At 39.7% G+C, this 22,665-nt stretch overlaps 1 protein-coding gene and 1 non-coding gene across 6 annotated transcripts in view; both read right to left on the bottom strand.

Moving 5' to 3' along the window:
- The window catches only part of GRM8 (glutamate metabotropic receptor 8), a 767,368-nt gene that overhangs the window by 201,003 nt on the left and 543,700 nt on the right, over positions 1–22,665 (bottom strand). The gene's annotated exons all lie outside the window — the stretch shown is intronic.
- LOC116759902 lies at positions 16,094–16,228 on the bottom strand. Its single transcript, XR_004351572.1, has one exon. It is a non-coding gene; the product is annotated as a small nucleolar RNA SNORA43 (small nucleolar RNA).

Genomic DNA, 22,665 nt, shown 5'->3' with positions numbered 1-22,665 from the left:
TCATGGAATGAATGAAGGGACAAATGAATTAGTGAGTATTAAAGACACCTTCCCTTTACTGAAGACTTAATATGAATCAGGTAGTGTTTGGACAGTTTTTATAAATGATTTGATTTAATTCTCTGGCTACCGTAAGGCAGGCATTACTATCCCCAATTAACAGATGAGCAAATAGCTACCGAGAGAGGTTGAGACTTGGTGAAGCTTATAAATGTCGTAACGACAGCTTTAAGTGGGACTCAAGGCTGTCAGTCTTAGTCACTGAGGACAGGGGTCAGCAGAGTATGGTCCACACTCCTCTTGCCTGCCACGGTTGGAGTAAAGGACGTTTTGTTGCAACACAGCCTCACCCATTCATTTACATATTATCTCTGGCTGCTTCAGGGCCGCAGTGAAAAAGCTGAGTAGTTGCAAAGAAAACTGTCTAGCCTGAAAGGCTGGGATATCTGGCCCTTTACTGAAAAAGAGTGTGATCCCTGCCCTGGGATATACTGAAGGATCAGACCACAGTGGTGAGAAGAATGGTGAAAAGAAAAGCAGGGACTCCTGCCCAGGGGAGAGATTGGATTTCCCTGTTTGCTTAATTCAGTTTTATCGACTCTCCACTCCAACACAACTGGGTTATTGTGGGATTGAAAAACACCGAGGCAAGGTCCTAATTTAAATTCAACCAGCCTTAGGTCAACGTTGGTCTGGTCTGTGCTGCCGCCTTATCTCCTATTGGACCCTGTTTGGTGCTGTGGTTAACTCATCCCCAGTGAAGTCTCTGTTTGAGATGAGAGCAGCTGGAGAGCTGAAGCTTCTGTTAAACAATTAATTAGACTTTCCAAGGGCAGAGATAAAGTAATCACTATCTTCAGCTCTCAATATAAAGTGTGAAAACATTTCAGAATTTAGTAAGCCTTTCTCTTCTCTTCTTTAAGGTGTCATTTTCTCCCTTTTCTATTGATACTTCTCTCCCTCCACTCATATCTCTACTTAACTGTTCACCTGTAGAACTTATCAAATGTCAAGTATGTGTTGTATTTACTTTTTAGAAGCCAATGTTCCCTTCTTAATTAAGCCAAGCGTTTAAATATGTTACATATGATAGATGTTACACAAACAGGGTATTTTGACCCAGGCAAGGGCCTAGACATTAGTCGCTTTTGTTGGAAAGACTTATGGTCTTTAGGTGATTGGGCGGGTCCTTCTCTTCCATTGCTCTTTTTACTATGAATTATGAGTTAATAGTAGACTAAAGTCCCCCTGGAAGAAAATAAATTTGGACTGCATTCCCTTTTCTGTGAGACAGTTATTCAAACATTTCTGAGGTTGTTAGATAATCCACACTAAGGCCAGGAGTCAGGAAATTGTGACCTTCATGAAAGAAGGAACGTGTTGCATTTTTTTGCTACTGTGTTCTACATTGCCTAGCACAATGCCTGGCACGTAAGTATATGTGGATAAAGGGAAGGTGAGCAGAAGGGATGGGAGTGGGGCAATGACGGAGGGAAAGGAGATAAAGAGAAGATCAGAGAGAAAAAATAAAGGGAGTCCTTTTGAGCACACCCACCATAATGGAGTGGAGGATCTAGGCTGAGATGATGGACTTAGCACCTGATTCTTGAAGGGAGAGTGGAGGTAGTGTCAGCAGACGGTGACGGATGTTGGAGTCTCTCCTGGCACATGGGCTCAGCTTGGGGAAATGGCCTGTTTTGTGTATTACCACTCGGCTCCCAGTGATTTTTGCTATGACTTGTTTCTTTCTGACATGATGCTATGGAAGAGAATATCCCCCTCCTCACTTTGATAGATGAGGTTCAGGGAGAGGGGCAGAGCTCTGCACCTGGGGCAGAGGTGTCCTCAAGCAACACACTGAAGTTATCAGGAGAAGGTGGCTTGGTGGTCCCCCTGTCTGTAGGCCTGTCAGACTTTAACTGCACCGCAACTCCATCCAGGGCATCAAAAACCACTAAGTAGGGGCTTCCCTGGTGGCGCAGTGGTTGAGAGTCCGCCTGCCGATGTAGGAGACACGGGTTCGTGCCCCGGTCCAGGAGGGTCCCATATACCGCGGAGCGGCTGGGCCCGTGAGCCATGGCCGCTGAGCCTGTGCGTCCGGAGCCTGTGGTCTGCAACGGGAGAGGCCACAACAGTGAGAGGCCCGCATACCGGAAAAAAAAAAAAAAAAACAAACAAACTACTAAGTGCCCTGTGCAAGGGCAGCATCTGAAGAGTCTGACCTGGAGAGGTTCTGCTGCTTTCCAGAATATGGAACCAGATCCATGACAAGAGGGATGGATTCATGGTCAAATGTGACCAATATTGCAGGTTCTCAGAATTATGTGGATAAAGAATGTCTGGGAAAGTCTGTTTGGTTTTTTCTTTCTACTCATTTGAGAACTGGGAGCCCATGCACCTTACGTTCTGTGCATTCTTGTTAGCCTGACTGTGTTAGTCCCAGGTTGTTGAAGTCTAAAAGCTCAGCACTTTCCTGTCACCCTTGATTACCTTTCTCTACTGTGAGCTCAGTGGAAAACAATACATGACATCCGGACTAATGTGGTACTAATTCCTTCAGCCCCAAAGCATGTGACAAATGAGCCAGAAATCACTGGCTTGCCTCGTCCCCGTCAGGGTGCCTATCACCCTACAACTCCACTAGCTCACTTCTACCTGTTTTCATCTTTATATATCTATAGAGATTTTCACTATAAAGTATAATACACATACAGAAAACTGAACAAAGCCTAATCATAGACTTTAATGAATTATCGCTGGGTAATCACCACATGGGTCAGGAGATAGAGCACTGCTGCCAGTTTCAGACAACTGCTCTCCACCCTGTGTGCCATCATTGACCCTTCTGTACCTTCTCCCAATCACGAATCTATCCTCTTGTCTAAAGGTAACCACTTTGACGATATTTTCCTTGATTTACTTCTTACCATTTCCACCTAAATGTGCATGATGTGTACTTTTAAACCTGTGAGTTTAGTTTTGCCTGGCTTTTTTGGAACTTTACATAAATAAAATCAAACATTTTTATTTCCCTATTTGAACTTTATATAATGGAATCAGTTTATCTACCTGGTTACTTTTGATTTTGCTTATGAGAATTACCTTCACTGTTATGGTTATGCGTAATTCATTTGTTTTCATTGCTGACTAGTATTTCACTATATAGAGACACTATCATTTGTGTATTTATGCTAGCATTGATGAACATTTGGGTTATTTCTGATTTGGCTATTATGCACATTATGGTTGTAAACATTCTTTTATATATGTCCTGCTACAAATGGATGTGTATTTCCATTGAGTATATAACTAGGAATGGAACTGGTAGATTGGCCCGTATGAATGTCTTCAAGCACAACAGAAAATGCCTATCTGGTTTACAGAGTGGTTGAGCCAGTTATACTCCTGCCAGCAGTATACAATAATCCTTGTAGCTTTACATCCTTACCAATAGTTGATAGTCTCAGTTTGTTCAAATTTAGCCATTCTCAAAAGGTAGATAAGGTAGATATCACTACCTTATTGTGGTTTTAGCTTGAATTTCCTAGAATATTAATGGAATTTAAAATCATTTTAACTTTTTTAATTTGTGAAGTATATATTCAAATTACATGGTTGTTTTGTGGGTTTTTTTCCTATTGGGTTGTCTGCCTTTTTCTCATTGCTTCGTAGGACTTTTTTCTTAATAGGTATTCCAGACTATATACAAGCACTTTGATTGTTATGTATATTGTAAATGTCCCGTCCCATTCTGTAGCTTGCCTTTTAACTCTCTGCACTAAATCCAATAGGAGACATATATTAAAGTCTTTGTGGCAGGTTCTCGGATACATATATTTAGAGTACCGTTAGAGTACAAAGGAAGAATTGCCAATTAAACCTATGAGGAGTGGGAACTCTAAAAATATCATACGAAGGTAAACCTTGAAAATATACATTCATATTTTCCAGAAAATTAAAGGGGCCCTCATGAGTAGAAGGAAGTGAGAACAAAGCGAAAGAGGACACAATCTAAGGGTCACAGGTGATATTGATACTTTGGGAGTATATGGGATTGTGAAGAAAGAATGAGTAATAGAAAAGCAAAGGATCAAATCTTGGTAGCCATATTTAGAGGAGCTATCCAAAAAAAAAAAAGGAACAATGAGACAAGAAAGTTGAAGAGTGGCCCCTGAAGCAGGAAGAAAATCAAACAAGGAGAGTGTCATTAATAATCTCAAAGGCCGAACCATACCAAATACCAAATGGGATATTAAATTTTCAGTGTCAGACACCCCAAAACACACCACCAGACGTGAACCTGCCCACCAGAGAGACAAGATCCAGCCTCATCCAGCAGAACACAGGCACTAGTCCCCTCCACCAGGAAGCCTACACAACCCACTGAAACAACCTTAGCCACTGGAGACAGACATCAAAAACAACGAAAACTACGAACGTGCAGCCTGCAAAAAGGAGACCCCAAACACAGTAAGATAAGCAAAATGAGAAGACAGAAAAACACACAGCAGATGAAGGAGCAAGATAAAAACCCACCACACCTAACAAGTGAAGAGGAAATAGGCAATCTACCTGAAAAAGAATTCAGAATAATAGTAAGGATGATCCGAAATCTTGGAAGTAGAATGGACAAAATGCAAGAAACAGTTAACAAGGACCTAGAAGAAATAAAGATGAAACAAGCAATGATGAACAACGCAATAAATGAAATTAAAAGTACTCTAGATAGGATCAATAGCAGAATAACTGAGTCAGAAGAACGGGTAAGTGACCTGGAAGATAAAGTAGTGGAAATAACTACTGCAGAGCAGAATAAAGAAAAAAGAATGAAAAGAACTGAGGACAGTCTCAGAGACCTCTGGGACAACATTAAACGCACCAACATTCGAATTATAGGGGTTCCAGAAGAAGAAGAAAAAAAGAAAGGGACTGAGAAAATATTTGAAGAGATTATAGTTGAAAACTTCCCTAATATGGGAAAGGAAATAGTTAATCAAGTCCAGGAAGCACAGAGAGTCCCATACAGGATAAATACAAGGAGAAATATGCCAAGACACATATTAATCAAACTATCAAAAATTAAATACAAAGAGAGCATATTAAAAGCAGCAAGGGAAAAACAACAAATAACACACAAGGGAATCCCCATAAGGTTAACAGCTGATCTCTCAGCAGAAACCCTACAAGCCAGAAGGGAGTGGCAGGACATACTGAAAGTGATGAAGGAGAAAAAACTGCAACCAAGACTACTCTACCCAGCAAGGATCTCATTCAGATTTGATGGAGAAATTAAAACCTTTACAGACAAGCAAAAGCTGAGAGAGTTCAGCACCACCAAACCAGCTTTACAACAAATGCTAAAGGAACTTCTCTAGACAAGAAACGCAAGAGAAGGAAACGACCTATAATAACGAACCCAAAACAATATAGAAAATGGGAATAGGAACATACATATCGATAATTACCTTAAATGTAAATGGACTAAATGCTCCCACCAAAAGACACAGATTGGCTGAATGGATACAAAAACAAGACCCTTATATATGCTGTCTACAAGAGACCCACTTCAGACCTAGAGACACATACAGACTGAAAGTAAGGGGATGGAAAAAGATATTCTATGCAAATGGAAACCAAAAGAAAGCTGGAGTAGCAATTCTCATATCAGACAAAATAGACTTTAAAATAAGGACTATTAAAAGGGATAAAGAAGGACACTACATAATGATCAAGGGATCGATCCAAGAAGAAGATACAACAATTGTAAATATTTATGCACCCAACATAGGAGCACCTCAATACATAAGGCAAATACTAACAGCCATAAAAGGGGAGATCGACAGTAACACATTCATAGTAGGGGACTTTAACACCCCACTTTCACCCATGGACAGATCACCCAAAACGAAAATAAATAAGGAAACACAAGCTTTAAATGACACATTAAACAAAATGGACTTAATTGATAGTTATAGGACACTCCATCCAAAAACAACAGAATACACATTTTTCTCAAGTGCTCATGGAACATTCTCCAGGGTAGATCATATCTTGGGTCACAAATCAAGCCTTGGTAAATTTAAGAAAATTGAAATTGTATCAAGTATCTTTTCTGACCACAACGCCATGAGACTAGATATCAATTACAGGAAAAGATCTGTAAAAAATACAAACACATGGAGGCTAAACAATACACTACTTAATAATGAAGTGATCACTGAAGAAATCAAAGAGGAAATAAAAAAATACCTAGAAACAAATGACAATGGAGACACAACGACCCAAAACCTATGGGATGCAGCAAAAGCAGTTCTAAGGGGGAAGTTTATAGCAATACAAGCCCACCATAAGAAGCAGGAAACATCTCGAATAAACAACCTAACCTTGCACCTCAAGCAACTAGAGAAAGAAGAACAAAAAAACCCCAAAGCTAGCAGAAGGAAAGAAATCATAAAAATCAGATCAGAAATAAATGAAAAAGAAATGAAGGAAACGATAGCAAAGATCAATAAAACTAAAAGCTGGTTCTTTGAGAAGATAAACAAAATAGATAAACCACTAGCCAGACTCATCAAGAAAAAAAAGGAGAAGACTCAAATCAATAGAATTAGAAATGAAAAAGGAGAAGTAACAACTGACACTGCAGAAATAAAAAAAATCATGAGAGATTACTACAAGCAACTCTATGCCAATAAAATGGACAACCTGGAAGAAATGGACAAATTCTTAGAAATGCACAACCTGCCAAGACTGAATCAGGAAGAAATAGAAAATATGAACAGACCAATCACAAGCACTGAAATTGAAACTGTGATTAAAAATCTTCCAACAAACAAAAGCCCAGGACCAGATGGCTTCACAGGTGAATTCTATCAAACGTTTAGAGAAGAGCTAACACCTATCCTTCTCGAACTCTTCCAAAATATAGCAGAGGGAGGAACACTCCCAAATTCCTTCTACGAGGCCACCATCACCTTGATACCAAAACCAGACAAGGATGTCACAAAGAAAGAAAACTACAGGCCAATATCACTGATGAACATAGATGCAAAAATCCTCAACAAAATACTAGCAAACAGAATCCAACAGCACATTAAAAGGATCATACACCATGATCAAGTGGGGTTTATTCCAGGAATGCAAGGATCCTTCAATATACGCAAATCTATCAATGTGATAAACCATATTAACAAATTGAAGGAGAAAAACCATATGATCATCTCAATAGATGCAGAGAAAGCTTTCGACAAAATTCAACACCCATTTATGATAAAAACCCTCCAGAAAGTAGGCATAGAGGGAACTTTCCTCAAAATAATAAAGGCCATATATGACAAGCCCACAGCAAACATCATCCTCAATGGTGAAAAACTGAAAGCATTTCCACTAAGATCAGGAACAAGACAAGGTTGCCCACTCTCACCACTCTTATTCAACATAGTTTTGGAAGTTTTAGCCACAGCAATCAGAGAAGAAAAGGAAATAAAAGGAATCCAAATCGGACAAGAAGAAGTAAAGCTGTCACTGTTTGCAGATGACATGATACTATACATAGAGAATCCTAAAGATGCTACCAGAAAACTACTAGAGCTAATCAATGAATTTGGTAAAGTAGCAGGATACAAAATTAATGCACAGATATCTCTGGCATTCCTATATACTAATGATGAAAAATCTGAAAGTGAAATCAAGAAAACACTCCCATTTACCATTGCAACAAAAAGAATAAAATATCTAGGAATAAACCTACCTAAGGAGACGAAAGACCTGTATGCAGAAAATTATAAGACACTGATGAAAGAAATTCAAGATGATACAAATAGATGGAGAGATATACCATGTTCTTGGATGGGAAGAATCAACATTGTGAAAATGACTCTACTACCCAAAGCAATCTACAGATTCAATGCAATCCCTATCAAACTACCACTGGCATTTTTCACAGAACTAGAACAAAAAATTTCACAATTTGTATGGAAACACAAAAGACCCCGAATAGCCAAAGCAATCTTGAGAACGAAAAAAGGAGCTGGAGGAATCAGGCTCCCTGACTTCGGAGTATACTACAAAGCAACAGTAATCAAGACAGTATGGTACTGGCACAAAAACAGAAAGATAGATCAGTGGAACAGGATAGAAAGCCCAGAGATAAACCCACGCACATATGGACACCTTATCTTTGATAAAGGAGGCAGGAATGTACAGTGGAGAAAGGACAGCCTCTTCAATAAATGGTGCTGGGAAAACTGGACAGGTACATGTAAAAGTATGAGATTAGATCACTCCCTAACACCATACACAAAAATAAGCTCAAAATGGATTAAAGACCTAAATGTAAGGCCAGAAACTATCAAACTCTTAGAGGAAAACATAGGAAGAACACTCTATGACATAAATCACAGCAAGATCCTTTCTGACCCACCTCCTAGAGTAATGGAAATAGAAACAAAAATAAACAAATGGGACCTAATGAAACTTCAAAGCTTTTGCACAGCAAAGGAAACCATAATCAAGACCAAAAGACAACCCTCAGAATGGGAGAAAACATTTGCAAATGAAGCAACTGACAAAGGATTAATCTCCAAAATTTACAAGCAGCTCATGCAGCTCAATAACAAAAAAACAAACAACCCCATCCAAAAATGGGCAGAAGACCTAAACAGACATTTCTCCAAAGAAGATATAAAGAATGCCAAGAAACACACGAAAGAATGCTCAACATCATTAATCATTAGAGAAATGCAAATCAAAACTACAATGAGATATCATCTCACACCAGTCAGAATGGCCATCATCAAAAAATCTAGAAACAATAAATGCTGGAGAGGGTGTGGAGAAAAGGGGACACTCTTGCACTGCTGGTGGGAATGTGAATTGGTTCAGCCACTGTGGAGAACAGTATGGAGGTTCCTTAAAAAACTACAAACAGAATTACCATATGACCCAGCAATCCCACTACTGGGCATATACCCTGAGAAAACCATAATTCAAAAAGAGTCATGGGGCTTCCCTGGTGGCGCAGTGGTTGAGAGTCCGCCTGCCGATGCAGGGGACACGGGTTCGTGCCCCGGTGTGGGAGGATCCCGCATGCCGCGGAGCGGCTGGGCCCGTGAGCCATGGCCGCTGAGCCTGCGCGTCCGGAGCCTGTTGCTCCGCAACGGGAGAGGCCACAACAGTGAGAGGCCCGCGTACCGCAAAAAAAAAAAAAAAAAAAAAAGAGTCATGTACCAAAATGTTCATTGCAGCTCTATTTACAATAGCCCGGAGATGGAAACAACCTAAGCGCCCATCATCGGACGAATGGATAAAGAAGATGTGGCACATATACACAATGGAATATTACTCAGCCTTAAAAAGAAATGAAATTGAGCTATTTGTAATGAGATGGATAGACCTAGAGTCTGTCATACAGAGTGAAGTAAGTCAGAAAGAAAAAGACAAATACCGTATGCTAACACATATATATGGAATTTAAGGGAAAAAATGTCATGGAGAACCTAGGGGTAAGACAGGAATAAAGACGCAGACCTACTGGAGAACGGACTTGAGGTTATGGGGAGGGGGAAGGGTGAGTTTTGACAGGGCGAGAGAGAGTCATGGACATATACACACTAACAAACGTAGTAAGGTAGATAGGTAGGGGGAAGCAGCCGCAAGGCACAGGGATATTAGCTTGGTGCTTTGTGACAGCCTGGAGGGGTGGGATTGGGAGAGTGGGAGGGAGGGAGACGCAAGAGGGAAGACATATGGGAACATATGTATATGTATAGCTGATTCACTTTGTTATAAAGCAGAAACTAACACACCATTGTAAAGCAATTATACCCCAATAAAGATGTTTAAAAAAAAAAAGAAGAGTATACTCCAAGAGATAGAGGACATTACACCGAGTGATATATGTTTATACCTCTAGAGATAGAAGTCTATGCACCTAGACATAGAAGAGTATACTCCTAAAGATAGAAGATTTTACACCAAGAATAAAAAAATTAAAAAATAAAAAAAATATATTTTCTGTGTCAACTTGTATAGTCTGTGGGATGGGGTCCAGCTGTTTGATCAAACACTGGTCTAGATGTTGTTGTGAGGTAATTTTTAGTTGTGATTAATGTATAAATCAGTAGACGGAGTAAAGCAGATTATGCTTCATGATGTGAGCAGGTCTTATCCAATCAGTAAAAAGCCTTAGGAGGAAACACTGAGATTCCCCAGAGAAGAAAGGAATTCTGTCTCCAGTCTGGCTTTGGACTCCAGACTATAACTTCAACCCTTTTCAGCCTGCCAGGCCTCTGCTCACTGGCCTGCCCTACAGATTTTGGACCTGCCGGCCCTTGAAATCATGTGAGCCAATTCCTTAAAATAAACCTCTCTCTCTATATACCATTGGTACTGTTTCCCTGGAGAACCCTAAAAAACACACCAGATAATACAGAGGTCCTAAATATACCCATGCCAATGTGTAGCTGAACAGGGTTGGAAGGAAAATTTATTAGGATTAAGAAAATCGTTGCAATATGATGCTTAGATTAATTTCAAAACTAATGGGGAGATAATGGGAGAAGTTATATGTTTAGCAATTGAAGTTATCAAGAAAAATCAATATTTAAAATGGGAATAAATGATGCCAACAAGAATTGGGGGAGAGTGGCATTAATATATAAGGACTGCATGGACTTTTAAAGAAGGGTAATTTTCTAGTGATGGTGGTAGAATGGGAGTCTCAAGGCAAACGAATACTATGATTCCTCTCTTGCCCTATAAATGCAAGAGAGAGCAGTACTTTTAGATGAAGAAACTTTCCCAAGAAAGGTCTATTCATCATCTATTCAGTGATCAATAGAACCCTAGGTATCATTGAGAAAAGGTAAAAGGAGTCTCTAAGATTTAGAAGGATATTTTCACTTAAAATAAATATTCCCTGTGGTTTTACAAAAAGATTTAAGGGCAGATGTGTGGTTGTCCTGTGGCGAAATAGAGCTGAGCGGGATGGCAATGAAAGAGAGTTTCAGAAGTTGTGGATAAAGAAGAAGAAAATAGAAGGTTGTTAAGTATTATAGGCAATGGATAGCATATCAGTTTTGGAGTCACAGAGATCTGGGTTTAAATTCTGCATTCATTTAATACACACACACTTACAACCTGTGTGACTGGGGTATGAAGCAGAATTTTCAAAAAGTAACCCTAAATGCTCTTTCAATCACCTGAACAATAAAATAGCTAGAGTTGGAGCCCTCACTTTTCCCAAGGGTTAGGGTAACAGTGTTCTCAGAAGAGGGGCTACAACTTCGCCTGGGTTCCAGGGTGCCCAGATTTGGAGCAGCTGGTTTCCTCACATTGCTGACGACTAAATGCAGATTACCTGTCATCCAAAACAATATATCTGCACTAGCTTAACAAGAAGCTCATACCCTGGCCTCGTAAGAAGAGAGCAGTTAGGGCAATGTTCTTCCACCAGAACATAAGCCCACTCTGTATCCAGCTCCTTATCCACTGCTCTGTGGGATGTTGAGCCTCCAGGAGCATGTTCTTCTCTTGCCGACATTGGCTTGTAAGATTCTCCAATAAAGCGTATTCCTTGACCATGTGACTCTACAGAATTCTCCCTGAGCCCTGCTGCACAATAGCGACCTGAGACAGGTAACAACCATCCTTAGTTTTGATATCCTTACCTGTAAAATAGGAACTATGCCAACTACAGTAATGAGTTACTGTGATGACGGAACGAGATAATGTGTTTAAGATACTTAGCACAGGGTCTATTTTATACGACTAATAGAAGAAAATTTACTTACGGGTAGAACGAAACCAAATAGCCTCAGTTTCCCAACTGAATGATAAGTCATGGTTCTGGCCTCAACAAAATCACTCTCAAGATAATGAAATAGAGAATGACAATAGAGTGTGTGTGGGGTGTGACTGGGGGTAGTGTGGCTGGAAAGGATATTTACAAAAAGGGAGGGACTGGCCAGAAGTAGATCTACCTCTGCAAATTTATCCCACTAACAATTGTAGATTGTATTTTCACTTGTAATAATAACTCAATACTTCTTTGTGTTTGTATATATACATACAATTTATATATACCATATATATATACCATATATATATATGTACCATATATATATACCATATATACCAAATATATGGTATATATATATGGTATATATATATATACGTATATATATATATGTACCATATATATATACCATATATACCAAATATATGAGAAGTCGCTGAATTATCAGGAGTAAAACTCTTGCTATATGACTGAACTCTGAGAGGATATATGTATCCATCGCCGTTGTTGGAATGATTGAATATCATTTGGGCGGGTCTGTTTTCCTCTGTTTAAGATGACAAGGACAGGGAACTGTGAGGTGGGAGGTTCTCTATAAAGTAGCTTATTATAAAGAAGCTGGCCAGAGGAAACAATAAAAGATAAGCTCTAATTGTGTAAATAAGGCAGTCAAAGCAAAGACAAATTCTTGTGTTGGAGCTGCTTCTGAATTTATTGCTACTGCTACTAGCGCTGGCCAGAAGGACCAAAACTTCAGTTATGGACAATATTGGAGAAATGAAATCCCACTTGGGCCCACTGAGATGCAGCCTGTGTACCTGTAGAGATGAGACTGGGAAGGGAGAAGGTGAGCATGGGAGCAGGAGAGTAAGAGTGGAGCTGATCAATTTCATTATGCGTCCTTGTTCAAGAAAAGAGCCAGCTGGATAGGAAGGGGCACCAATTCCCACAGGGCTCTCCAGACAACTCAAGGAATTCTACTCTATCAGAATTTAATCCTGTAGACTACTCAGACCCTTGGGGCCTTTTAAATGCAAATGGAACCAAGAATGATGGAAATCTTACTATAAATGAACTAATATTTGGATCTGAGGGTAAAGGAATGTAGGAAGCTTTTCTCCATGGCAGTTGTGGGGTAGGATGGAGAGAAGACAAAAGCCCTGGTACTCTGAGGGAGGGAGAAACAGGCTGGGAGGAGATGGGGCCAGAAGTGAAAGGCGGGGATGGAAAAGACCATGTTGCCTAATCACAAGAGGACGTCAGGCTTTCCCTGGGAGGAGGGCCTTGACAGAGGAGTGGGAGGCCTAACCAACACTCTCTGTATCTTTAAAGTCAGAAGACACCCCTGAGAACCAGCATTTAAATGTTCACACTGCAATCTTTGAAGTTTTGCTATAATTGTATCAAACTCTGTAGTAATGACAGATACACAGACTTGCTGTAGAGTAAGAGGTAAACAGAATGGTGAGGAAATGCCTCATCGTTGAGTCCCAAAGGCCTCTAGTTGTCACCCACCAAGGATAGTGACTGCTAAGGCCACTCTCTATGTCCTTGCTGGCAACACTGGGTGACCTGTGTTAAAAAAAAAAAAAAAAAAAAAAGTGTTGGGAAGGGAGCTGTCTGTCTTCAGGACACAGTATAACTCTCCACTTGGAAGATGTGTTCAATATGCCATCCTGAGAAGGGTGAACTCTTCCAGCAGCACATAATGGGAAAATACTGTGGCCATGAGCAATAAATTGAGAATATTTCAGAATCTCAAAAACTACTTCCATTGCTTCTCCTAACTGCAGAATATAGGAGTTTACACTGTCCTAACAACAACAGCTGCAATTTTTCTCTTCCCTACACGGAAGAGTTCCTTACTAACTCTGAATTTAGTTAAGCTTACTTTAAACGCATGTATTCTTTCAGGAGTTGATTCCTAACAAATGTCAAATCCCACAAAAGTAAAATAATCGCCTTCCAAATATCAACCTTGTAAAACAGACGCAAGATCAGAAAATTAGTAGGTCATACTTTATGGGCAAATTCTTTTTGTAGCCTAATGATTGGTTTATTTAACCACCCCTCATGAAATGATCACAAAGAATGGTGTTCCCCTCCCCTTGCTCCACTACCCAAGCCCTCAACAGGGAAGAGTTGGCTGGAGAAGTAAATAACTTAATAATTGCCTTAAACTTCACTAATGTTAATTAGATATGGCATCTCCCCTAAAGATCACAGTAGTCACTGACTGGAATAACAAGTGACAAGACAAGAAACCAAATTGCCAACATGGGTACAAAGAATCTGCTAATTTATTGAAGGTTGGTAAATAATAGGAAGTGTTATATTAACGTTATTCCCTTGTGATCCATTTTCAACCGAATCCTTTTATTAGCAATGTTTATTTTCCTGATTTTGAAAATAATAAATGCCCCTTTTGGAAAATCAAGGAGATAGAGAAAAATACAAGAAAACAATAGTCATTAATAATAAAGCTACCAACCATACACACTCATTTTAACAGACCAGCATTCTTCTTTCAGTCTTTTGGTATATGTATGTCCTATCCATCACACCATGTATAGGATTTGCATTTTGTACTTAAAAGGATGTTCTCTTTTCATTAAACTACTGTAATATTAATGCCTATATTATATTCCATTTTACTGCCATTTGTGTATTTTTTCTAACAGTAAAAGCCTTAACAAAAATCTTCATGCACAGATACTTTTTACTTCAGATTGTTGGCGTAAAACTCTTGGAAGAGGTATTTCTGAACCAAAGTGTAAGAAGAGAATAACTGGCAAGTTATTTTCCAGGAAGTTTTCTTTATTTTATAACCTATTTAATTCTTTGCCAGCCATATAAAAGAGCACTCTCATCTCTCTGCCCTCTCATCAACCCAAAATATTTCTCCTGCATATATATTCTAATTCAATAGGTGAAAAATGATGCCTCAAGTTATGTTTAATCGATCACTTCTAAAGCTTAATTGTTTTCATGGTCAAGTGCAGTTTCTTGTGTGAATTGTTTGAATATGTTCTTTGTTGATTGAGGTTGTTAGAAATTTGTATAACCATTATAAATATTCAATATATTAATGTTTTCTTTTATATTTGAAGCAAATCTTTCTCCCCATTTCTCCTTAACTTTGTTCATAGTGTTTAAGCTTTTTATTTAGTTAAATCTATTATTTCCCTGTGTGATTTTTTTCCCTCAGTTCCTTTAAGTTTAGAAAAATTCCTCCTCTTCTACAGATTAGATATGCATTATCTACATTTTTTAAATAATTGATTTATGGTTGGCTACTACACATAAGACCCTGATCTGATCTCACTGTGATTATATTGGTGTACGGCTTGAGGTGAAAGTTAAACTTGTCTTTTTCAAATAGGAAAACACATTATTTTTTTCCAGAAATTCAATTCTACTATATTCTAGGATCTACTTTTGCATAGGCCAGTCTAATCTTATTTTAAAGGTTGTCTATGGATTTTTTTAAAAATTGTACTTGCTTTTTAATTGTTATTGTTAAAATTAAATGAAACTAAAACTTGTTAATAAAATTAGCTAAGAAAATTTTCCACTGCTGACCAGATATTATAAAAAACATTGAACCTATCATGTTTAATGGTGCATAGATTTTCCCAAGCTGGAGAGCTGTGAAATAGAGTGTAACCAACGATTTGAGTGTAACTGTGATTAAACTTTCCAATGTTGGAAGACACTTTTAATGGAAGCTATTATCTATATTTATAGCAGTTTCATTTTTTACTTTAGCTGTTTCTTACTCATTTTTTCCTCCTTTTTCTGCAATTGATTTGCAAAGTATTCCATTAATTGCCTCGTAACTGTCATATCTATGGAAAATTCTTAGCATGCCTTAAAGTGATCAAGAAAGCTCTTGAGTGTTGAAATATACTATTTTATTTTTAGATCTTTGTGTCTCATCTGGATTCTGCTTAGGCAAACCTAGTTAGATTTAATGATGCTGTCACACATTTGCTGTTAAATTGTATTAATCTGGGTCAATCAGACCCTTGAGATATGTTTGCCCCTCTAGGTTCCTTGCCTGGACTAGATGTCCATGCAATTTCTGTCCAGCTCCTAAGCCAGAGGCATTTAAGCTGGCCAACAATGGTCTCTTGCTTTGATAAAGTCTTGTATCTGGAGGTCTAAACTTAAGAATGAGAAACAGAATTTTTATGGTCCTGTCTGATGCTGAACTCTAGCTTCTGCCTGCACCCCTGGTCTTGCCTCATGGATCTCCTATGTAAAGTCATGATTTTTGTTTGTTTGTTTGCTTTGCAATGTCCAGCTGCAAACCATTCTTAGTGCTCACTGTTCTGAGCACTGAGTGTAGAAGTAGCCGTTCCCTCTCTGCCCCAGTGTCACAGGTGCAAGCAGGGCAGCTGCATCCTTGGCGCCGGCAGGTCCAGCATCTGCAGGGCAGCGTCCCCTCCCTCCCACCCAGAAAAAGTCATGATTTTTAAGGATCTCTGTTCCTACGAGGATTAACCGTATGGGTAACTTCTCCAGGAGCGGGTCGGGTAGGGTAGGGTAGGGTAGGGAGGGATTGAGGTGTCTATATTCAAGAATAACAAATTCTAGGCCAATACAACACATCATGAACTACCCCAATACAAGGTTAGTAATATATGAAAATGTTTTTAAAGGAAATGTTGTTTATGTCATAAATAAAATAAGAAAAGAAAAATGATCGCCAGACTGATATCTTCTATAATTTGGGAAATACCCACTTTGTGCCAAGAACTGTATCATGCACTAGAGACAAAGGGTTAAAAGATATAGTCCCTGCCCCCAAGGAGCTCACAGCATGGCGAGCAGACTTACTAGTAAGTAGTATAAAAGCTATGAGAGGGAAGCACTAAATGATAGGGAGCAGACGGAATGGATGCCTAGCTCAGACTGTAAACAGCTGGAAGACTTCTTGGAGATGGTGACCTACGAACTGAATTTTAAAGGAAGAGAATTTCAGGCAGATGGAATAGCACACTAGAAGGCTCAAAGCTGTGAGGAAATAGCCCACTTACGGCCCTGCAAGTACTCCAGCAAAGGTCTTAATTGGTTAGTGGCAGAAGATGGAAATGAAGGGTTTAATAGAGCCAAATGATTAAGGTTCTTATATGTCTTGCTAAGGATTCTGGATTCTAGCCTAGGCTGTGGAGAGGTACTGAAGGATTTTAAGTAGTCAAGGGGAATGACCAGATTTGCATTTTAGAACGATTTCTCTGGCTGCAACCATATAACTAGGGAAGGATGGGGGGACATAACGATACAAAACGAATAGAGGACGATTATAGCAATTCAGGAAAGAAATTATGAGGGTCTTATCTTACTCTGAAGAAAGATATTAAAGCGCTAAGGAGGCAAAATATGACTGTTGATTACATGGTTAAGGAGATGGCGATAAGGGAAAGAGTGAAGGCAGGTCCAGGATGCCCTAGATTTCTGGCTTTGGCAACCAGGTAAAATGTGATGACATTCACAGAAACGGAGAGCAACAGTGTGAGAGGAGACTTGACTCAAGGTAGATACAACTATCCTGAGTTACCGACCAAATGTCTGACATATGTATACATTGAAAAGAGTTCCTCCCACCTAGTTGTTTAACACAAGGGAGGCGTCCTTATTTCTTTTTACTCTTCTTTTATGAGAGAAGAAACTTGAACATATCTGCTTTCTGAGGTTAAAAAGGGCTGGCGATGGAAGGAAGGCTTTGGGAGCAGGAAGGCAGAGAAGCACAGGGAGAGATGGGGCTGGAGGGAAGGAGAGGAAGATGGGGACTGATGTAGGTAAGTTAGTAAAGGTCTTCAGAACTAAGGGAGTTTCTACTTAGGAACTGACAGTGAAGGAAAGAGCTTCTATTGTCTGGATAACACATCAGCATATCATCCCTCTGCAGATCATTCTTTTCATCTTTTGTAATGTTTATAACATTTCCTCACATCTTTCTGCATTTTTTCCCATCCCCAAATTTAGAGGAATTAGTATGCCATACTTATCTCCCACAATCCTCCTCTCTTCTGAGAATCAATCAGCAGTTACTAATGTGAAGCTTCAACAACGGAAGAACAAAGAAGCATTAAAAACTGCTTGATGAAAATAATAGAAGCAGTGCTTAAGTGCTGCTCACATCGTTTCAAAAACGCTCTTACCCAACCTTCAGGTGGAAATTATACTCAAGACTGCAATGGCTGGATCCCCAAGTTCACCACAGTCTGCACCTTAGAGCAAGTTTTCCATAAAACAGTTCTTTTATTTTAGTAATAGAATATCTACTAAAAGGGTGAAAAACAATGCAAGCAAATGCAGTAAATGTTTGTTATTCAGAGAAGCAAGTTATTCCTTTGTGCCCTACCATTGTTTGAGCTAAGTTCCAGAGGTTGATACTAATGGAATGGATTGCAGAACTACTTCTCAAACATGCTGAGTATCCAGGCTGTCAAATTAAAGGAGTCTCCAAGGCTGGTGCTTCTCTGGTCATCTCTAATTAGGCAATACTCTGCTGGAACCCTCACAATTAATCTTAAGAGTTGTTTTTCTCCTACAGTAAATGGAAGGGGAATTTTTAAAGTGTATGTAGTGGCTTGCTCTTTGTTGTAATTTTATTTAGAGGAGTATGTTACAAAGATTGAGATATAATAAATTGTTCTATTTTCCCCCGTTGAAGGAAAACTAAACAAATAAACATAAATTTGCAGGAAAATTAACAAAAGGGATGCTTATCTTTTATATTATTTTATCAGTATTTAACTTATATTAAGATTATTTTTCAGTTGCATCCATGTCACAAAACACTCCAGGCATACCAGGGTATGTGCTGCTCACTAAACGTTAAGTATATGTTTAGTAACGCTTTTCCACCTCTGGGATCTATTTGGGAAGGAAAAGTGTCATGTTATTTTTCTATACCTGGAATGACCCAGACTTATCTGGTGTTAATACTTTATCCATCTGACGCTTCCTACAACATCCAGCCTTACCTGATAAGCTATTTTTTCTTTAATTTATCAAACAGTTATTGACTATCATAAATCAATGGATAAAACAATGAAGAAATGAATTAACTGATCAATGTGGTCAGATTCTATGGGCTACATATCTTTGTAACACCAGTGGAGCCTACCACAGTGTCTGGAACATTAGCAAGTCAAATAAATATTTACCAAATTATTAATTACGTGTGTATCGCACAGATTGGAATACATTTTACTTCAAGGAATTCTCCCTAAATTATAATCACAGCTTCTGAGGAGAAAAGCATATGTTTCCCAGCAACCTGATCCTTAAAATCTTCAGAAGCACTTTTTCTGTAAAGGTAAATAAACTTTCTTTTAAATGTGGTGGGAGAAGCTGGTGGATGATTTCTGAATGCCTGGTTGCTGTCCTCAAGGTTTGGCAATCACCTGAACCTGAGGGACTTTTATCTAACCTTAACTCTGCACCTGACTGCCAAGCAGAGCTAATCACTTAAGTTCCAGTGAATTAATGGGTTCATCTGTAAAACACGATTGCCATCAAAGGACTTCAGAGGAAAAGACTAATGATAGAATAACCGAAATGACAGTAGATTTAAAGATTCAACAGTGCTATCAAAATTCAGGGCAAAGCCATTTTCCATACTGTCCCTCAAGTGTAACTGTGCCGCTTTTATGAGGATCGAACTCAAGAAAAATAAGCTTATAAGAGTTCTGTCGTGCTGTTTTGTATCTGCTGGATTGATGCCAGATGTCAATCCTGTTGCTTTCAAAAATTTAACATGGGGGGCTTCCCTGGTGGCGCAGTGGTTGAGAGTCCGCCTGCCGATGCAGGGGACACGGGTTCGTGCCCCGGTCCGGGAAGATCCCACATGCCGCGGAGCGGCTGGGCCCGTGAGCCATGGCCGCTGGGCCTGCGCGTCCGGAGCCTGTGCTCCGCAACGGGAGAGGCCACAACAGTGAGAAGCCCACGTACCGCAAAAAAAAAAAAAAAAAAAAAAAAAAAAAAAAAAAAATTTAACATGGAAAGCAACTGGAAAATTCATGATATTTTCATTAGATGCCCAAGGACTCTAGACTTCAATGGACAAAACACACCCCCTATGACTTTGCAAAGACGGCTAACTAGAAAAGCAATTCATACATTTCTTTTTATCACCTTTTTCCTCTTCTATTTCCTTTCATTTTTCTACTACATTTTGAATTTGACTTTTATGTTTCTGCATCTGAAGCAGTTGGAAGGTTTTTTGCAGACTCCAGGGTGCCATTTTCGGTGTCTGATGAGGTTCTCCCTCCGATGTGTGTCAAAAAAATCACTTCCAGGCTCCAGATAAAGAGCCAGCGTGCCCCAGAAGTGCCCTAAGCCCTCTGGGGGCTTGCTTGCCTGAGCTGGTTGTATCCTTCTAGCTGCAATGCGTATGTTTCAGGGCAATGAGAAACATTGGCTCAACCGAGAGTGATGGGAAGTATTCCTCAGAGAAATAAGATCTGCGTCTATTGGAAAACTGATTTTTTTTCCAGGCACAGTGACATCTGTTCAGGGTAACTAAGCATCGCTGCATAAGGGGAGAGAGGACATTAACTGAACTGGTGTTGGGTCCACAATGAAATAGAAGAACATCAGAACCAAAGCACACTCTGTTCAGATAGTTCACAGGGTCCTTTTAATCACCCACTCGACTTTATACATCGATTTAATATGTGGGAGGTTGGTATAGAGCAGACAGAACTGTAATTGCACGATATTGGGACCACTAATGAACATAAAAAGCCATTTCATGTTCAGTGTTTGAAAGAAACCATGTTGGACTTAAAGGAAATCAGGAATCCAAGAATTCAATTCAAAGAAAATAAAGCTGAAGACTGTATCAGAATCCAGTACCTCATACCTCTACATTCTAGCAATTAATGATTGATTTTTAAGAAAACCTATTTCTGCAAGGATGCCAAGTAATCTTTTTTAGAGCTCACTTTTAAATATTTCTTACCATGTTCTCATTCGTTAGCTCAACTGATTCTCTTAAGAATCCTATCATTTAAAAGTTATCATAATCTACATTTTAGAGTTTAAAGAGTTGAGAGAAATAAATTACATAATTTGATAAGCGTGGTAAAGGGGCCTCTAGAACTCCAGGCTCCCTCTCTCTATCCCTTCCTCCCTCCCTCCCTTCCTTCTTTTAATAAACATGTATATATAACTAGTAATTACCAAGCGCTTGCAATGCACTGGGCAGTGCACTAGGCTCTCCATGGCAAACATTTTAAACTACAATAAGAGAAACAGGAAGCAATGACATGAGTCAGCTAGTATGGGAATCAGTTTAGTCACAGTTGCTCCCAGCTGCAGGCTCAGAGTGTTGGGTTGGGCTGCCCTGAATTGCAACCGCATGTAATACAGAGTCGTAGCAGCACAGTGGACCTGTCAGTTGACACTGCAGGCCCATTTATAGCTCTTATCCTAGTTAATACCACTGCTTATATATGTAAAAGGTACTTATGAATTATCATACAAAATATGGAAGGGACCTCAAGATACTTCTAGTCTCCCGGTTCTCAAATCTAACCATGTACCAGAGACACTGGTGGTTTTTATAAGGAACAGATTCTTGAGCTTCACCAAGGACTTCATTATTTCCAGGAAGGAATTTAAAAAATAAATCTGTGTTTCTAGTAAACTCTCCCAGTGACTTCTGAGTAGCCTGTTTAAAACGGTATTGGAAAACTTAGACTATAGTCTTGCTTTTGATTTTTATTATTACAAGATCTAGAATTGAGTTCAAATGGTCAGGTTTTGTGAGAAATGCTTCTGTTTAGTCTTGGAAATACCACCAGCAGTAGAAAATGGCTTATAGTCCACGTAATCCCAGCCACTGGAGATGACAGAAGCAAACAGAATAACCAAGTAGGCTAGGGTACGGAATCTGGACCCCTGAGACAACCTAAGAAGTGAGTCTGCCAGAGGATAGGGATCATTATAAGTGGGCTGCCTGTATCTCCTGGTATGTTTTGGACAAGCCCATCTCCCATGCCCTGCTTGTGGCATGGTGACAGCGGTACAACCTGAAGCCAGAAGTAGGGACAGTGGTTTCCTGATTCCCCCACTTCCTGATGAGGCAGTGCTGGTGGACCAGTTCTGGGGTGGTGTTCTTGGGTTCACCCTTGAAGGTCCAATCTGGAGCTCTTCCCAAAAAACTGTAAGCACTAATCTATCGTGTGAGATTCCTTCCTGCTAAAAATGGAGCAGTTTCTGCTGTCTGTTGAAGAATAGCAAGTGATAAGGACATGAAGAATGAAAAGGAGGCAGGTAACAAACCAGGAAAAGAGAATTCTAGGCAGAGAGAACAGCAGGTGCAAAGGGTAGTGAGGCTGGAAAAGGGCTTGGCACGTTCAAGGAACAGAAAGGTCATTGGTGTTGGAACAAACAGGTGGGAATGGGAAAGATGAGATATAGCAGAAGGCAGATAAGGTCTATGCCAGTGAGATCAAGTTCAGATCTTTTTTCCCAAGTATATTGGAAAATCAATTAAGAGTTTCAATCAGGCATGATCTAGTTTTAAAGACTTACTCCGGATGCCTTGTAGAAAAAGAAAGCAGGAAGACTAGTTATGGGACTGTTTCAGCAGTAGTGGTGGTGACAGTAGTAGGCGTAGTGATAGCAATGGTAGTAGTAGCAGCAGCAGGGAGGGAAAGGAGGAATTAAAGATGAGTCCTCGGGCTTCCGTGGTGGCGCAGTGGTTAAGAATCCATCTGCCAATGCAGGGGACACGGGTTCGAGCCCTGCTCCGGGAAGATCCCACATGCTGCAGAGCAACTAAGCCCGTGTGCCACAACTACTGAGCCTGTGCTCTAGAGCCCGTGAGCCACAACTACTGAGCCCTC

The sequence above is a fragment of the Phocoena sinus genome, chromosome 9, assembly GCF_008692025.1.
Source record: "Phocoena sinus isolate mPhoSin1 chromosome 9, mPhoSin1.pri, whole genome shotgun sequence".
NCBI classification, from domain to species: Eukaryota; Metazoa; Chordata; class Mammalia; order Artiodactyla; family Phocoenidae; genus Phocoena; species Phocoena sinus.
The sequence above is the reverse complement of the archived record's forward strand: the minus strand, read 5'-3'. Positions and strand labels throughout refer to the sequence as shown.